The sequence below is a fragment of the Anolis sagrei genome, chromosome 8 (assembly GCF_037176765.1).
Source record: "Anolis sagrei isolate rAnoSag1 chromosome 8, rAnoSag1.mat, whole genome shotgun sequence".
In the NCBI taxonomy this organism is placed as follows: domain Eukaryota; kingdom Metazoa; phylum Chordata; class Lepidosauria; order Squamata; family Dactyloidae; genus Anolis; species Anolis sagrei.
The window spans coordinates 34923541-34937114 of record NC_090028.1 but is presented as its reverse complement, the minus strand read 5'-3'; positions in this window follow the sequence as shown (position 1 = coordinate 34937114).

Sequence of the window (13574 nt, the reverse complement as noted above, 5' to 3'; positions counted from 1 at the left end):
GCAACCCCACAAGAAGTGTGTTACAGTAGTCTATACGGGATGTAACCAGAGCATGGACTACTGACTTCCCAAGGTATGGGTGCAACTTGTGCAGAAGTTTTAGTTCTGCAAAAGCTGCCCTGGTCACTGCTGAAACCTGGGGTTCGAGACTCAGCAATGAGTCCAGGATCACTAGACTCAAAATCTACTGGACTACAAGATCATTAGTCTCTTCTGACAAAGAGGACTGATGCCTCACCAAATTACAGATCCTAATATTTCATAGCATTGAGTTATAGCACTGGGACTGTGGCGCAGCTGGCTGGGAGTCAGCTGCATTAAGATCACTACTGACCAAAAGGTCATGAGTTCGAAGCCAGCCTGGGTCAGAGTGAGCTTCCGACCAATTTGTGAAGCTTGCAGTCAGCCTTTGCAGCCCGAAAGATAGTTGCATCTGTCAAGTAGGAAATCTAGGTACCGCTTATGCGGGGAGGGTAATTTAACTAATTTACAAGGCCATAAAAATCTCCAGCAAGCATGCAAAGAATAAGGAAGTACTTCATCAGTGTCGGAAATGGTGAAGCGATAGCTCCCCTGGTGGCCAGAATACTCTCATGAAAAGCTGGAGTGTTAAATAGCCTCTGTATGTCTGTCTATATAGTTTGTGTGTCAAATGGCACTGAATGTTTGCCATGTATATGTGTATTGTAATCCACCCTGAGTCCCCTGCAGGGTGAGAAGGACGGAATATAAATACTGTAAATAAATAAATAGCAGTTCAAGTAGTGTCAAACTACATTAATTCTACAGTGTAGATGCATTTTTGACAGATATGATTTCCATTCTAGATAATATACTCAGCACAGCCCAGTTTAAGGGTGGTGTGTTTATTTAATTGCATAACTTTCCAATATCCATCAAAGATATTAATAGAAAAAATAATTTGTGAGCTGTCAAGACTCCACAAATGTGAGCTGTGGGTTGTATCGCAATGAATGTAACCATTGTCAAATTACTTTAAAAATACAATAACAAAAGGAAGCCCTCTTATGTACTTTGTAATAATATTTAAGAAAGGGAGGCATTGTTTCCTTCCTTTTCTTTTTTTAATTTTTTTTCAGAGGAAAAGGAAAGCTTGTATTGACGCTTCTGATGCTTAAAAGAAAGACAGGCGACAGTTAGGAAGTGAAGGAAAACTAACTTTTTAACCTCATAGCATTGTTTTCATTCTACACTAAAGAAAACACAGAGATGCTGGACCACTTTAACAACTACAATGTCAGAATACACAGAGAAGCCATTGAAATCCACAAACATGTGGATAATTTCAACAGAAAGGAAGAAACCAATGAACAAGTCTGGCTACCAATATTAAAAAACTAAAATTATAACAGTAAGTAAAAAACAAAACTCAAACACAAGGGAACTCCAGACAAGAAACAATCAGGAATATCTAATCACCTCTCAACGAAGGAATTTCCCAGGCAGTAACAAGCCCCACCTGAAAACTGTCAGGCCATCAAATGCTAATCAAGGTGGCCAATTGAAACATTCACACCTAGCTTCAACATACAAGAGTTCATTCTTCCACCCTGGACCTTCCACATATATATAAATTCAATTTTCTAGTTTCCAACAAACCTCACAACCTCTGAGGATGCCTGCCACAGATGCAGGCAAAATGTCAGGAAAGAATGCTTCTAGAATATGGCCATACATCCTGAAAAACCTACAACAACCCAGGTCTCGGCCTTTGTCTGTTCTGCTTTTTTTCCCATCCTTCCAGTAAGGGTGCATTTTGCCTCTCTCTAGGCAAAATGTAGCTGTCAGGGGACTCTTTGACTTTTTACCTACTACCTTTCTTAAAGATTAAATTTCGCAAGCTAGTTATCTCCAAGACCTTTTCTATCAAGAATGTATTTCTTTTACTTCCATAAATATTTTTTAATCTAAAGTTCTGACGCTGCAATCGTGATCCATCCTAAGATCAGCCACCTGTGTGACTGCATTCCGTCTACGAACCTACATGATCTCTTTGATCTTCCGGAGAGGCCCTTCTCTCCCGCCCCCATCACAAGTACGACTGGTGAGGATGAGGGAGAGGGCCTTCTCTGTCATGGCCCCTCAGCTCTGGAACCCGCTCCCCAGAGATATTAGGCAAGACCCCCCCCCCCCCCCCGACAGTCTTCAAGAAGAGCCTGAAAACTTGGCTGTTCCAGTGTGCCTTCAATGAAGGAAGGAAGGAAGGAAGGAAGGAAGGAAGGAAGGAAGGAATAATCCCCTGACTTGACTAAGCTTGTGATGGCGCGTCTGGCCCCACTTGTATGTAAATATAAAGTTGAATTGTTTGGTTATCTACAGCTTTCTATCAATGTTGTTTTGCATCGGCTGAATTGCTCCCCCAGCCCAATTGTTTGACTCCACCCCTTTCTAGGGAGGAGGGCAGTGCTTCCTTTCTCATTCCACCATCAAACAATTCAACAGATGGACGTGAGAAAGGCTTGGCTCTAAGCCCTCAGTCAAGTCATCTCTTATCACCAATTCTTAAGTTTGTGCTCTTAAGATTCATACTTCATGCCCAGCTCACCTGGATGACGTTGAGGAATCTTAAGCACCTTCAAACCAGTCCTTTGGCATCAAGACGAAGACTTTGTGCCTTCAATATAGGTCATTGGACTGGGTTTCATGGGCTTTTCTAGTGCAACCAGCCCTACTTTATCCTTTTGATTCCCTGTCCAGATACATTACACTCTCTCACCCAGTGTTTTCAAATTTTTAATTTATTAAAACTGGCCCAGCCCACTGTGATTAATTTTTGTGTTTTAAATGTTGTGTTTTTATATTGCTGGTGTGTTATTTATACTGGTTCTTATATTTTACTGCTGTGTTATGTTGTATATTGCTTTACTGTATTGCTGGGCTTGGTCTCATGTAATCCGCCCCGAGTCCCCTTGGGGAGATGGTGGCGGGGTATAAATAAAGTTATTATTTATTTATTTATTTATTTATTTATTTATTTATTTATTTTAAATAAAAAATATAAATACAATTATTATTATTATTATTGACTGGATTATATGAGTCTATACTGCCATATTATACAGTTCAAAGCAGTTTTACATGGCAGTGCAGAAGGGGCCTTTGTTTACTGTGGAAAGGGATGGATATCAGGGGGGTTTTGGCTTCTTCTATTATCATACTAGCTTGGGGTCCCGGCACTGCCCGGGTAATTTGAGAAAGGCATTGTGCGGCAAGGTTGGTCTTTTTCAGTTATTTATGTGGCTCACACTGCTCTCAGGAATTTAGTGAAGGTACTGCGAGTCTCATTGTCCATGGTCCATCGTCCTCCAAACAGCACCAGGATGTAGAGTGGGTCATGTGAGCTGTGTGCCAAGTTTGGTCTTGATCAATCATTGGATGAGTGTCACAAAGGTCACGGGAAGCGAGTGGGAAGTGAGTCCCATCATCCATGACCCACCCTCCTCCAAACAGCGGTAGGATGTAGAGTGGGTCATGGGGGCTCTGTGTGCCAAGTTTGGAGTTTTTTTTTGTCTTTGTTGGGGGGCACGGTAGTCTGTGGGAACAGAAGGGTGTGAAAGTACTAGAAATCCCATTGTCCATTGTTCGCCCTCTCCCAATCCTCACCAGGACGTAAAGAGGGTCATGGGGGTTATGTGTGCCAAGTTTGGTCTTGATTGGTCATTGGATGAGGGTCGCAGCGGCCTCGGGAAGTGAGTGGAGGTACTTCAAGTCCCATCATCCATGGGCAGCCCTCCTCCAAACTGCAGTAGGATGTAGAGTGGGTCATGGGGGCTCTGTGTGCCAAGTTTGGTCTTTATTGGTCTTTGTTGGGGACCACAGTGGTCTATGGGAACCAATGGGTTTGAAAGTACTACAAATCCCATAATCTTTTGTCCGTCCTCCCCCAAACCTCACCAGGATGTAAAGGGGGTCATGGAGGTTATGTGTGCCAAGTTTGGTCCAGGTTCGTCACCCGTGCTGGTCACAGTGGCCTGTGAAAGTGGCAGCCAATCAGTAAGCTGCCCCATACACCGTCCTCCCTCCACATACAAACACTGACTTTTATTATATACATACATTTTAACATTTCACTTTGAGTTTCGGAGACCCTGGTGGCACAGTGGGTTAAACCGCTGAGCTGCTGAACTTACTAACTGAAAGTTCACAGGTTCAAATCTGGGGAGCGGGGTGAACTCCTGCTGTCAGCCCCAGCTTCTGCCAACCTAGCAGTTTGAAGACATGCAGATGTGAGTAGATCAAAAGGTACTGCTCCAGCTGGAAGTTGTTGTTGTTGTTGTTATTATTATTATTAAGCTATAGAAGGCTATCCTGTTGTTGTTCATTCGTTCAGTCATCTCCGACTCTTCGTGACCTCATGGACCAGCCTACGCCAGAGCTCCCTGTGGGCCGTCACCACCCCAGCTCCTTCAAGGTCAGTCCAGTCACTTCGAGGATGCCACCCATCCATCTTGCCCTTGGTCGGCCCCTCTTCCTTTCGCCTTCCACTTTCCCCAGCATAATTGTCTTCTCTAGGCTTTGCTGTCTCCTCATGATGTGAAGGCTATCCTAGTTCACCACATGTAAGTTTCCACTGGTTATGAAGTTTACTTCTGGTGCTATGCTATATTTACGGTGGAATCACCCCAACTGAGGATTATTTTGAGCCTAACAGCTCAGGTAGTTAACAAGCTTCCCAACAACCAGCAGTTTCTGAGGATCTTTAGCATCTATTGAAAGAAACCTTGCACTGGAGTTGGCTGGAACATTTGCACATTTTCTTTGCTCTGGGCAGGTATATATTCCCCCTCCATTTTTTTCTGTTTCCTTAAATGGCTTAAAAAGCACTTAAGCTTGCTGGCCAGCATTTTCTTATTAACTAATTTCACTTCGATCCTATTAAAACAGAGGCTTCCTAACCTTCAATTGAACTCCCCACCTCCAAAAGTGAGTCCTTTTTTTGGTTGTTGTTGCTTTTATATTTAATGACAATGGGATGCTCGGATGCTCTCCCTCCTTCCAGAGAGCTATCATGCCATCTGGATCATCCAGCCTCTGCTGTCCGTATGTTTTGCAAGATCTAAGGAACACTCATGAAAATAGAACAGCATGCCTTTTTCCCATTGGGAGGAAAGGAACAGGGGCCTGAACTACAGCTACAGCTCAATCCTTTTTGTTAAAAAAGTGAAACGACTCAGTTTGGAATCTGCGACATCAAAATAGACATATTGGGATCTCTTAGAGGACATACAAAGTGTGTTCCTTGTAGGACAAACACTTATGCATTATCTCACTCTAAAGAAAAGAGGAAGAGAAAGGGAGAATTGGATTTGCATATGCTAATTTCTATGTGCAAATGTACAAATAATTACAATAATTTAAATCAGTGATTTTCAACCTTCCTAATGCCATGATCCCCTAAAACAGTTATTCATGTTGTAGATAAAGGTAAAGGTTTTCCCCTAATATTAAGTCCAGTTGCGTCTGACTCTGGGGGTTGGGGCTCATCTACATTTCTAAGCCAAAGAGCCTGCGTTGTCCGTAGACATATCCAAGGTCATGTGGCCGGCATGACTGCATGGAGCACCCTTACCTTCCCACCGAAGTGGCAACTATTGATCTATCCACATTTGCATGTTTTCGAACTGCTAGGTTGGCAGAAGCTGGGGCTAACAGCGGAAGCTCATACCACTCCCCGGATTCAAACCTGTATTCCTTTGGTCAACAAGTTCGACAGCTCAGTGGTTTAACCCACTGTGCCACTGGGGGCTCCTTCATGTTGTGGTGACACCCAAAAATATCATTATTATTGTTGCTACTTCATAACTGTAATTTTGCTACTGTTATGAATCGTCATGTAAATATCTGATATGCAGGATGAATTTTTATTCACTGGACCAAATTTGGCACAAATACGCAATACGCCGAAATTTGAACACTAGTGGGTTTGGGGGGAGGCATGTAGCGGGGGGGGGGGGGGCTTGAGGGGCTTCAGCCCCCCCTCCCCAAATTCTCATGGTGGTCCATGAGAAGGCCTTACTGGTGCATTATTTAAACTGTTATGTTTATTCATATCATGATCTGATCACCATGCTCAATATATCCCATATGCATGGGGGTATTGGGGTAATGATACAAAACGTTTGCTAGGGTAGACTCTCTTTCACTCAGGCTCAGCCCCCCCCCCCCATCAAACCCAGCCCCCTCCCCCCAAATCAAAATCCTGGCTACGGGCCTGTTTGGGGGGCATTGATTTAGGAGTTGTAGTTGCTGGGATTTATACTTCACCTACAATCAAAGCACATGCTGAACTCTACCAATAACTCCCATGACCTACAGACAATATTGGAAGGGTCTGATGAGCATTGACCTTGAGTTTTGGAGTTGTAGTTCACTTACATCCAGAGAGCACTGTGGATTCAAACAATGATGGATCTGGACCAAACTTGGCACAAATACTCAATATGTCCAAATGTGAACACTGGTGGAGTTTGTAGGAAAAAGAGATCTTGACATTTGGGAGTTGTAGTTGCTGGGATTTATAGTTCATCTAACAATCAAAGAAGATTCTGAATTCCACCAATAATAGAATTCGGCCAAACTTCCCACACTGAACCCCCACGACCAACAGAAAATACTGTGTTTTCTGATGGTCTTTGGCAACTCATCTGACACCCCCTTCGCAGGGGTTCTCAAACTTCTTCAGCCGTGGAGCCTTTCGAAGCAAAGTTTTCTCATGCAGCCCCAAGAAATGTTTATTATATATTATATATTATGTATATATATACACATACAATCAATCAGGCATGGGCTGGGTCAGTGGCAGGTGGATGGAGAATGTTTGCATGAACTAATTCACACAGTGCAAAAAAAAATACAATATTTAAAATGAAGAATATTTTTAACCAACATAAACTTAACAGTATGTCAGTGGAAATCCCCTAGGGCCATCGAGTCCAACCACCTTCTGCCTTGCTGGGATTTATAGTTCACTTACAATCAAAGACCAACGATGGAATTGAACCAAACTTGGCACACAGAACTCCCACGACCACCAGAAAATACTGAAAGGGTTTGGTGGGCATTGACCTTTAATTTTGGAATTGTAGTTCACCTACATCTAGAGAGCACTGTGGACTCAAACAATGATGGATCTGGACCAAACTTGGCACGAATACTCAATATGCCCAAATATAAACACAGATGGAGTTTGGGGAAAATAGACCTTGACATTTGGGAGTTGTAGTTACTAGGATTTATAGTTCACCTATAATCAAAGAGCGTTCTGAACGCCACTAACGACAGAATTGGGACAAACCTCCCACACAGAACTCCCATGACCAACAGAAAATACTTAAGGCCATCCAGTGCAACTCCCTTTAACAGGGCAAGAAAACATAATCAAAGCCCTCCTGACAAAGAGCCATCCAGCCATAGATGTAGAGAGAGAGATATGACACACACAGAGATATAGTATCATAGATTTGAAAGGGACCCCTAAACAAGGACAATTGTATGTCGCGTGCTCCAGAGTAGGCCAACCAGACAATCTCTACATCAACGCAAACATAAAGAAATTACGTATATTAGAAACCAACACTTTCTCATTACCTTATTTTCCAGATCACCAGACTGGGCCACAGCAACGCGTGGCAGGGGAAAGCTAGTATTATATATACTATAATATATTGCATGCAGTATAATATATTATATTATTAGTAGTATTACTATTAATACAATATATTGTATTGTATATACTATAATATATTATATGCAATATATTATATTATTAGTAGTATTACTATTAGTACAATATATTCTATTATATATACTATAATATATTATATGCAATATAATACATTATATTATTAGTAGTATTACTATTAGTACAATATATTCTATTATATATACTATAATATATTATATGCAATATAATACATTATATTATTAGTAGTATTACTATTAGTGCAATATATTATATTATATATGCTGTAATATATTGCATGCAATATAATATATTATATTATTAGTAGTATTACTATTAGTACAATATATTCTATTATATATACTATAATACATTATATTATAAGTAGTATTACTATTAGTGCAATGTATTATATTATACTATATATACTATAATATATTACATGCGATATAATATATTATATTAGTAGTAGTATTACTATTAGTGCAATATATTATATTATATATACTATAATATATTATATTATTAGTATTACTATTAGTACAATATATTATATTATATATACTATAATATATTGCATGCAATATAATATATTACATGCAATATCATATATTATATTATTAGTAGTACTATTAGTACAATATATTATATTATATATACTATAATATATTATATGTAATATAGTACATTATATTATTAGTAGTATTACTATTAGTACAATATATTATATTATATATACTATAATATATTGCATGCAATATCATATATTATATTATTAGTAGTAGTATTATTAGTACAATATATTCTATGATATATACTATAATACATTGCATGTAATAAAATATATTATATTATTAGTAGTATTACTATCAGTACAATATATTATATTATATATACTATAATATATTATATTATTAGTAGTATTACTATTAGTGCAATATATTATATATACTATGATATATTATATTATTAGTAGTATTACTATTAGTGCAATGTATTATATTATACTATATATACTATAATATATTACATGCAGTATAATATATTATATTATTAGTAGTATTACTATTAGTGCAATATATTATATTATATATACTATAATACATTGCATGCAATATAATATATTATTAGTAGTATTGCTATTAGTACAATATATTATATTCTATATACTATAATATATTGCATGCAATATAATATATTACTAGTAGTATTACTATTAGTACAATATATTATATGCAATATAATATATTGTATTATTAGTAGTATTAGTATTATTAAGCTCACAACTAAGCAGAATATTACTCTCTCTCATTGCAGGCTTCCAAAATGCCATTAAAAGAGGGAAATTGAAGGATTTTAGGGCGAAGGAAGAATTGAGTGCCTTCCAAACTCAAAGATATTGGGTGTGTGTGTGGGGGGGGGGGGGGGGGGGGGGCTCGAATGGGGAGGGGAGGACCGAGGAGAGGACTGCATGAGATGAGCAGATAGGCAAAGCTCTCTCGAGGAAGCCTAATACGATTAGCGGTGTTCCTCCCCGATTTCTCCCTTATTGATTCAGAGAATTTTAATTCCGACTCTTGCTTTTTTTGCTTTTTTTTTGGACATAATCCGGATTTATTACAAGACGAGAGCGGTTTTAGGAGAGGAAGCGATCAAGGTCGATTTCTCGAGCGGTTTAATCTGACATGCATTTCATATTTATATTAATTTTGGAGGGGGGAAAATACCTCTTATAAAATAAAATCCAGACAGGGATTTGAGGGAGGGAGATTATGGGATGGGGGGAGGAAGTAAACACAGAAGACACCAATCCTGCCAGTTCCAGGAAACAGAGGCGAAATAATAACACCATAAAAGAGTGAAAAAGCGGGTTAGGGAGAGAGATATGTATATTTTCTTTCTTTATTAGGCACAGACCTATATGTATCCGTCGCTTCTCCCTCCAGTGGCTGCCCGCTTTAATTCTATGGAGAGAGACAAATCTATACAAAGCAGAGATGCTGCTTAGGCCCCTTGGGCTCTTTTCTCAGGTCCTCCTCTCTCGCACCTTCGTTTCCTTCTTTCCTTCTCTCTCTCTTTCCTCCTTCCTTCCTTCCTTCCTTCCCTCCTTCTTTCCCTTCCCTTTCGTCATTCCTTCCTTCCCTCTTTCCCTCTTTCTCTTTCCTTCCTTCCTTCCTTCCTTCCTTCCCTGTTCTTTCCTTTCTTCTCTCTATCTCCTTCCCTCAATTCCCTTCCACCCTTTCTTTCTTCTTTTTCTCTTTCCTCCTTCCCTCCTTTCTTCCTTCTCTCTTTCCTTCCTCCTTCACTCCCTCTTTCTCCTTCCCTTCCACCATCTCGTCCTTCCTTCTCTCTCTTTCCTCCCTCCTTCCTTCCTTCCCTCCCTCCTTCTTTCCCTTCCCTTTCGTCATTCCTTCTTTCCCTCTTTCTCTTTCTTTCTTTCCTTCCTTCCTTCCTTCCTTCCCTGTTCTTTCTTTTCTCTATCTCCCTCCCTCCATTCCCTTCCACCCTTTCTTTCTTCTTTCTCTTTTTCCTCCTTCCCTCCTTCCTTCCCTCCTTTCCTCCCTTCCCTCCTTCCCTTCCACCATTTCGTCCTCTCTCTCTTTCCTCCCTCCTTCCTTCCTCCCTCCTTTCCTTCCCTCCCTCCTTCTTTCCCTTCCCTTTCGTCATTCCTTCTTTCCCTCTTTCTCTTTCCTTCCTTCCTTCCTTCCTTCCCTGTTCTTTCTTTTCTCTATCTCCCTCCCTCCATTCCCTTCCACCCTTTCTTTCTTCTTTCTCTTTTTCCTCCTTCCCTCCTTCCTTCCCTCCTTTCCTCCCTTCCCTCCTTCCCTTCCACCATTTCGTCCTCTCTCTCTTTCCTCCCTCCTTCCTTCCCCCCTCCTTTCCTTCCCTCCCTCCTTCTTTCCCTTCCCTTTCGTCATTCCTTCTTTCCCTCTCTCCCTCTTTCTCTTTCTTTCTTTCCTTCCTTCCTTCCCTGTTATTTCCTTTCTTCTCTCTATCTCCCTCCCTCCATTCCCTTCCACCCTTTCTTTCTTCTTTCTCTCTTCCCTCCTTCCCTCCTTCCTTCTCTCCTTTCTCCTTCCCTCCCTTTCCTCCTTCCTTCTCTCTCTTTCCTCCCTCCTTACTTCCTTCCCTCCCCCCTTTCCCTTCCCTTTCGTCATTCCTTCCTCCCCTCTCTCCCTTTCTCCTTCCTTCCTTCCTTCCTTCCTTCCTTCCCTGTTCTTTCCTTTCTTCTCTCTTTCCCCCTCCCTCCATTCCCTTTCTTTCTTTCTTTCTTTCTTCTTTCCTTCCTTCCTTCCCTCCCTCTTTCTCCCTCCCTCCTTCTTTCCCTTCCACCCTTTCGTCATTCCTTCCCTATCTTCCTCTTTCTCTTTACTTCCTTCATTCCCTGTTCTTTCCTTCTCTTTTTCTCCTTCCCTCCATTCCCTTCCACCCTTCCTTCCTTCCTTCTGTCTTTCCTTCCTCCTCCCCATCTTCCCTCCGTCTTACTCCCTACCTCCTTCTTTTCCTTCCACTCTTTCGTCCTTCATTCCTCCGCTCTCTTTCTCCTTCCTTCCTTCCTTCCTTCCTTCCTTCCTTCCTTCCATTTTCTTTCCTTCCTTATCTCTTTCCTCCCTCCCTATCTTCCCTTCTTCTTTCTCCCTACCTCTTTCTTCTTTCCCTTCCACCCTTCCCTCACTTTCGTCTTTCCTTCCTTCTCTCTTTCCTTCCTCCTTACCTCCCTCCCTTCTCTCCCTTTTTCTCCTTCCTTCCCTGTCTTTCCTTCCTTCTCTTCCTTCCTCCTTCCCTTCCTTCCATTCTCTTTCCTCCCTCCTTCCATCTCTCCTGCTAAGAATGGGAAGAAGAAAAGAAGAGGAGGAAATAGAGGGAAGAAGAGGGAGAGGTAGAGGTAGAAGAAAAAGACAAGGAAGAAGAAGTAGAAGGAGAGAGAAAAAAAGAAAGAAGAAGAATGGGAAGAAGAAGAATAGAAAGAGGAGGCCACCTATGATTATCTATTATTATAATTGTCAATTAGTTAAACAACATTTGAGGAAATCCTTGCCAGACTTTTTAAGCTCTTCCTTCTCTCTTGTAGCTGTCCTCCCTCTTTTCTCCTGCCTTTCCCCTTCTTTCCTTCCTTCCTTCCTTAGGTAACTTCTCTCTACAGAAGGCAAAGAGTCAACCATTCATGTCCTAATTAGAGATTTCTCACCAAAACAAAAAGCTCCTAATGTGTATCATTCAAAGGCCTGGCAGGGGCCTTCATCTATCTCTATCTATCTATCTATCTATCTATCTATCCATCTATCCATCTATCCATCCATCCATCCATCCATCTATCCATCCATCTATCCATCCATCCATCTATCTATCCATCTATCCATCTATCCATCCATCCATCCATAATGTAGAACTAACCCCATCCATCCATCCATCCATCTATCCATCTATCCATCTATCCATCCATCCATCCATCTATCCATCCATCCATCTATCCATCCATCCATCCATCCACTCATCTATCTATCTATCTATCTATCTATCCATCCATCCATCCATCCATCCATCCATCCATCTATCCATCTATCCATCTATCCATCTATCCATCCATCCATCCATCTATCCATCCATCCATCTATCCATCCATCCATCCATCCACCCACTCATCTATCTATCTATCTATCTATCTATCTATCTATCTATCTATCTATCTATCTATCCATCCATCCATCCATCCATCCATCCATCCATCCATCCATCTATCCATCTATCCATCTATCCATCTATCCATCCATCCATCCATCCATCCATCCATCCATCCATCTAGTTTACTCTTTTCTTTAGCCACTTTCCACGACTTCTCCTTTAACATTTTAATTTCCTTTCTTTCCTCGCCTTTGAAGTCAACAAATCTTGGCCCACAAAGCCTTTTTGGAGTGGCCTCTTTGGGGCTGGAAATTCACTTTCTTGCTTCAGATCCCAACCACTTTCCCCAGCCTTTGGGTTGCATCTACACTGTAGAATTAATGTAGAACTAACCCCACTTTTACCTGCCATGGGCTCAGTATTATGGGATCCTGGGAGTTGTCCTTTTCACAACTTTTTCTGCCTTTTCTGCCATACTACAACTCCTAGGATTCCCTATCATTGAGCCATGGCAGTTCAAGTGGCTTCAAACTGAGTTAATTCTGCAGTGCAGACACAAAAGTGAAGTTCGCACTTGGAAGAGAGCAGGCAAGATGAAATAAATGTGTTCAGAATTATGTCTCTTTCACTATACAAATCACTCTCATTCCTGAGTTTTCCTCCCTAGAGGAGGCAGAGAATTATTAATAGTATTATTAATATGATCCTAATTGGAATGCAACTGCTCTACTAATAATACTAATAGCCTCCACAGTTCTCTATAGATCCCTTCTCCAGTCTTTAAACTCACAATGGCTTTCCTTGCTAGAGAAGATGTTTGGAATTCCAAGGGAAAGAGTAAATAAACAACAACAACAACAACACTTCTGGCTGCTTCTTTTCTTAACAACAACACACTACTTTGGACTATTTCTTTTAAAAAAAATACTATTAATATTGTAATAACGATTATATAAATATTTATTGTTAATATTAATATTTCATTAATAATATTATTAATATTAATAATATTTATTATACAATAAGTATAATAATGTTTATTATTATTAATAATATTAATAATATTTATTATTAATATTATTAATAATAATAAACATTATTATACTTATTGTTATTGATGTTATTAGTAGTAAAGATAATAATAAGTATAATAAAATAAATATATATACTAATATAAAATATTAATACTTCTGGCTGCTTCTTTTCTTAACAACAGACTACTTTGGACTGCTTCTTTTAAAAAAATACA